The 6,007-nt window shown below is 44.8% G+C and overlaps 1 long non-coding RNA gene across 4 annotated transcripts; it reads right to left on the bottom strand.

Annotated features, from left to right (window-relative positions):
* Nucleotides 1-1,586: 1,586 nt before the first annotated feature.
* On the bottom strand, nt 1,587-4,485 carry LOC125513153 (uncharacterized). 4 transcript variants are annotated; one of them, XR_015608836.1, is made up of 4 exons: nt 4,211-4,485; nt 3,503-3,768; nt 1,989-3,251; nt 1,587-1,891 (listed from the first exon to the last, which is right to left on the bottom strand). It is a non-coding gene; the product is annotated as an uncharacterized LOC125513153 (long non-coding RNA). The 4 variants fall into 4 exon arrangements; XR_015608835.1 differs by having other exon boundaries at nt 1,587-2,705; nt 2,979-3,251; XR_007285707.2 differs by having other exon boundaries at nt 1,587-3,251.
* Between the last annotated feature and the right edge of the window lie 1,522 nt (nt 4,486-6,007).

Below are 6,007 nucleotides of genomic sequence, written 5' to 3'. Positions count from 1 at the left end.
ACCAGAAGAAATTTTTTCCTGCTATCAGTGATTAACATATCATATTGTAGATTCCACCATATGTACAACATACGAAGGTGAATTATGAAAGAAGAAGGCCATGCATTGGTAGTACTTAAGTCAAAATTAATTTCAATCCTTTGTATTCAGGAATCCTCATCTCCAATTAAATACATTGTCATGTCATCTTTTTCATTGATTCGTAAGCTTTTTCATTGTTGTTACCTAGACCCTAGCCCCAAATCCACAAGCTAAATCACATGAGCGAAACCGGGTGGAATCCAACGAACGCAATCCGGACAAAGATCCAACAGTAAACAGAAAAATGACAAGATGAAGCAGGCAAGAAGAGTTGTTGCACCAGTAGGCTAGCAGAAGCAAAGCAACATACCTCATGCTCAATTATGTGACTCTCCTTTTGGCTACATGATGAATGTGATGTGACATTGACCGATGGTCACGATTGGCACGTACGGGTGTTTTCGATCTCTGATCACCAGTTCCAATGAATGTGAGGATGTCTTTGAACATGACTCACTCCAAGGAATCAAAATAGCAACATCAAATCAGAAATTAAGAATTAAGAAAGAAAAGAAAAACTAATCTCCACCCTTTGCGTCCCTAGAAAAGTCTGGCTGAGGTATAGTCTTGGTGCGGCTGAGTTCTTGCCTTGCGGACCTAACACTGCCTTTCGCGCTGTTATAGCTCCCACAAAAACGTAGAATCGAGTAGGGGGTGGATTGGGGGGGGGGGGGGGGGGGGTAGGGTTCTTCTACAGCGAACAAAAGAGAGTTGGGGGTGCAGAGATGGGGCTTACATGTGGCAGTGGCGACATGACCCAAAGTCGCCGATTCTGCCGCCAACGTGGTTAGGGCTACCAAGGACCCGCGAGAGAGAGAGGGGAAAGGGTTGAGGCGAGCGAGCTATCATGGGAGAAAGAGAGATGGGGCGTCGTACATGTGGCAGTGGCGACATCACCCGCCGCCGGACAGATAGGGTGCACCTCGCCATGAGAGCCATGACCAATCGATCCATTTGCTCCTATTTCTCTCGCAACAACCGTCCGCATCGGCCTCTCACCTCTTGCGCAGCATCGGATCCCCTTCGTTCTCTCGCAGGCGCAACGCCAGATCCCCTTCTCCTTTCTCTCGTAGGCGCACCAACCGAGCAGTTTCTACATTTTGTTTTAGGATGGTACTAGATCATTGATGGCGCGCGTTGCTGCGCCCGTCTATTTGTAGAGTAATGTAGAATGTTACCAAAAGCAGCTCGAAATAATAATGATATATGTGATGGAAAAAACTAAGTGGCATGACTTATAGAATCTTATCACTTGTTAGGCATAAATCATGAAAGCCATATATTGTAAATTTGTAGCACATTGCTATTCTCCTAAGCTTCTTATTTAGGACCAACATTCAACTTAAGAGCATGTTCATGAGGATATATATGAACAAAGCCTGAGATACCACCTACATGATCATGCAAGATTGACTTGAGAATTTCAATTTTGTTGAGCTTCTAGCCACAAGAATGCTTCTTGATAATATTGTATGTATGTAGAAATGATCAACTTGGGATGGCTATGAGCAAAGTCCTTGATACATAAGCATAAATGATCTGGGTGTTCTCAGAACTTTGCCTCCGTTATCACACTTTTCACAAGAACAACAAAAGGAACCAAAAAGGTTTAGACCAATTACACAACTCAGGAGCTCAACCCTCACATATTTCATTCATTCTAGTTATATTATTTTAAAAAAACAAAGCACTCACTTCTTGTTTCCGAGCAGGCACACTGCAACAATAAAATAACTCTGTCGTCTTTTCTCCTGAAAGCCAGGCTATTCTGATGTTAAGTTCCCCTAAGAAATCTGGGCTTTGTCCTTACCTATGAAAAAGTGAGATCTTTGGTACACAGTTATAAGAAAAAGGATAAAGTCGCTTGGAAGAAAATGTGGTACACAGTTATTGAAGAATAGTAATACCTAATGGTAGCTGCAGGGACCAAAAACATACCATTGAGCACCTCCATAGGACAAACAGATTGTCTCACAAACTGCAGTTTGAAAGCCCCACATATTGTCCCTTTGCTATGATATAATCGGTACAATATTGTCACACAAGGATTGTTGCTACTATAGTGTAGCAAAACTACTGACATGCAAAGCACAAAGTTAAATAGTAGCACAAAATAGCAAAATGCTATATAGGGCATATAGAGGAAGAAAAAACCATTATACTATTGTTTGTCGCAGATCAAGTCTGAATGAAATGGGGGACCAAACGATAATAAACTTTTAGGCATCTTAGCTCCCACTCTCTCTATATATATATTACTCAAATTAAAACTGACAATCGCCAAAGGAAATATCCATTGGCTAGCTCCCAGAATGAGTTAATTTAGAACTACATGCGAATTTTCCTACCAAATTAAAATGCATGACAAAAAATAGAAGCATATCGTAAATTAGACTGTCTATTTTATGCAAGCGGGTGACAACTACTCAGTTCTTGCAAATTTTAAGCAAATTGACGAACTACCTTTTCCCCAAATTAGAAGGAATGCAGTTCTCAGTTCTCACCATGACTATAATTTGGATTGCAGCTTGCGAACTTACATTATTTGCATATGTATCGTAGTGTTAGTCACTGGTAATGGAGGAGGCCAGAAGTGGAGGAACACACAATGGCATAAGTAGTGTCTGTAGAATTAAGAAATTCAAACTGGTGGAGTTTAATGCAGTGAGGTGAAATAAGCAAAACTAATTGCTAATAAAATGTTGAATTAAACAATAAACTTAGAATTGGTATTGTGGTAAGTTACGGTTACCAAATACGACCCTACAAAGATGGACCATGCTACCTTACTTTGAGAAGTGTGAATACAAATCCAATGTAATTGGGGTAGTGCTAATAAATAAACCAAAATCATGTTTCTGCAAAAGCTAAGGAATTTTTCTGATGTAAATACATACTTTGTCGTGCCTGGAGATTCCCTGTACCAGGAAAATAAAAATTGTTGTTCTGTTTGCCTTTGATAGTTTAAGCAATCCAGAATCTCGCTCCAGCAGAAGGTTCGCTACATCATGGCGGCCTCTAATCGCCACAGTTATCAGAGGAGTCACATTTTGATTGGCCAAACGTTTTCCCAAGGGATCGATCATGGTCCAGGAGTACCTTCACAATATCTACAAGCAGTGTCAGATGTCCATCTTTCTTGCTCATTAGCTTGTGTAGGCAATGGCACACTGCAGTTATCATACAGATCAGGTAAATTTCAGCACTGCAAAACTAATATAATTGGATCCATGGAGATTGATCAAAGACCCAAAAAACCATGGCAATCAATTAATTATTTAATTTAGAAATCCATAAACCCCTTTCTTCATGCGAACTATGAGATTCCAGTCTAGACACAAGGTCCAAAGCTCCCCTGTTCCCATGTAAAAATATGACCAATCAGAAGTAGTTTAGTATTGAAGTGTTTGTCAGTGCTCACCTCCGTGGCCTTCCTTTGAAGTGACATGCAGAGCATCGAATCCTGATTTGTTCTTCCTCGCAAGGCTCTCCTTGTCAGAGCTTGAGCAACTCGACGACGATATTGATGAACCCTTTCTCAGCGATGATGAGTAGCATGGTCTCCCACCTCGTTGGGCTCGTTCGTTGACCACGGCAACGCAGATCCTCTCCTCGCTGTCGAACTCCTCCCTGGTGCCGGTCATCTGTGCGTCGATTTCGGCGATGATCTGGCGAAGGGAGTGAGGTCTGCACGTTGCGTGGTGAGAACATTGTCAGGCTTAGTTTTACATACCATTTGGGTAATAAGATTTAATTCGACGGCAATAGTCAAAACTGTATATACATAGCCAGTAGCATCAACCGTATAAATCATGGACGCAGATGCTTGGATAATAAGATGACATGTGTGAGAACATGGAAGCTAACGTGGCCAGCAGACATTGGAAATCGAGCTTTAGGATTCCAATACCTCAACTGAGATCTAAGTGCAACTGCAGAAAATTTACAGAGCCCGAACCCGATGGTATGGATTTTTTTAATTTTTTTTTGCAAATCGGCCTTAGTCCTTAGGATTTCCCAAACAAATACACCAGAACTAACGCCCTGCGGCGGATTGGAAGGAAAAAATAGAATCAATCAGAAGGGATATAACCATGGCCGCCTCCACCGGCTAGGGTTCCGCCTGTACCTCTCGCGTCACTCGCCAGCTGCAGTATTGAGTTGGGTTCGCACCCTTGTTCGCTCCCACCAGGGATGTCGCCGCTTTAGTTCATCCTCCATGAGGGAGGAAAGAAAGGATGTGAAGGTCTGGCCACCGCATCTCTTTCCTGACCTGATCCGCATCGATGGGAGGGGGTGGTTTGCCGTCGTCCCGGCTCACTTTGCCTTTGTTGGTCCGGACCTCCAGGTTCGGCGGCGTGGATGGGGGATGCGAAGACGTCGGCATGGGTGGGGGATGCGGGGGGGGGGGGGGGGGGGGGGGGGGGCAGCACTGGGCGGCGGCGTGGGTGGGGGCCGACGCTGGGAGGGAGTAACGCCGCCGCATCGAGAAGGAGGAACGACGGCGAGGCGGAGGAACAGATGGAAAACTGTTCGTTCGGGGGCCTGGGTAACCTGGGCTGTTAGAGTTGGAGTGGGAATAAGGAATAAGTGGGCCGGCCCAATTAGGACAGAAAGAGGAGGTCGCTCCGCCGAGCAGCAGCCCGCGAGACGGCGCGCGACGCGAGCGGGCGACGAATGACGCCCGAATTTGATCTGGAACGTACGTTCGAGGATCTGACGGCCGAGACAGTCAAATCGCTGTGGATGCCTGTAGCTAGCCTCGTTATACTGTTTCTCAATAGTGCTTGCCCAGTAGGCCCAATTGAACATAAGAAGCCTAAAAAAGCCACCGAAGCAATGGCCCGAAAAGGCCAGCCCAGCCTGATGCGCGAGTTAGCCTGCACACGAGATTTAGGTGGGACTAACAACGAATCTGACGGCCAAAAAACGACTAAAAGTGGCGATCCAACGAATAGAAATGCTGATGGCCTGAGAGGGCTGGGAGGGTGCTCAGTTGTAATGTATCTAAATATCACATTGACTCGATAGTTGAAGAATATGGCAAAGACCCGTTCCTTAATGTGGATCTTGAACATTTTTTCTGGTCGTTTTGAAGAATATTTTTTTCCGTTTTAAGTTTTTTCCATTTCTAAGATAATTCCGGATTTTAAAATAGTTGTGGATTTGTGAAAATAATGTCCGTGAATTCAACAAATGTGCATGGTTTGAAAAAATAGTTTGTGAACTGATAAATACTCACGGTTAAAAAAAAATGTTCATCTACTAAAAAAATATTCACAATATCAAGCAATGTACATGAATTTCCAAAAAAATGACCGTCAATTTTTATTATTTTTCACAATAATAAAGATGTTCACAAAATTTGAAAATAGTTCACAAATTTAAGGGGGGGGGGGGCAGCACTGGGCGGCGGCGTGGGTGGGGGCCGACGCTGGGAGGGAGTAACGCCGCCGCATCGAGAAGGAGGAACGACGGCGAGGCGGAGGAACAGATGGAAAACTGTTCGTTCGGGGGCCTGGGTAACCTGGGCTGTTAGAGTTGGAGTGGGAATAAGGAATAAGTGGGCCGGCCCAATTAGGACAGAAAGAGGAGGTCGCTCCGCCGAGCAGCAGCCCGCGAGACGGCGCGCGACACGAGCGGGCGACGAATGACGCCCGAATTTGATCTGGAACGTACGTTCGAGGATCTGACGGCCGAGACAGTCAAATCGCTGTGGATGCCTGTAGCTAGCCTCGTTATACTGTTTCTCAATAGTGCTTGCCCAGTAGGCCCAATTGAACATAAGAAGCCTAAAAAAGCCACCGAAGCAATGGCCCGAAAAGGCCAGCCCAGCCTGATGCGCGAGTTAGCCTGCACACGAGATTTAGGTGGGACTAACAACGAATCTGACGGCCAAAAAACGACTAAAAGTGGCGATCCAACG

Source organism: Triticum urartu, chromosome 6A (assembly GCF_056163025.1).
Source record: "Triticum urartu cultivar PI428250 chromosome 6A, HENAU_Tu73, whole genome shotgun sequence".
Taxonomy (NCBI): Eukaryota; Viridiplantae; Streptophyta; class Magnoliopsida; order Poales; family Poaceae; genus Triticum; species Triticum urartu.
Note: the sequence above shows the minus strand (reverse complement) of the source record. Positions and strands in the feature narration are given on the sequence as shown.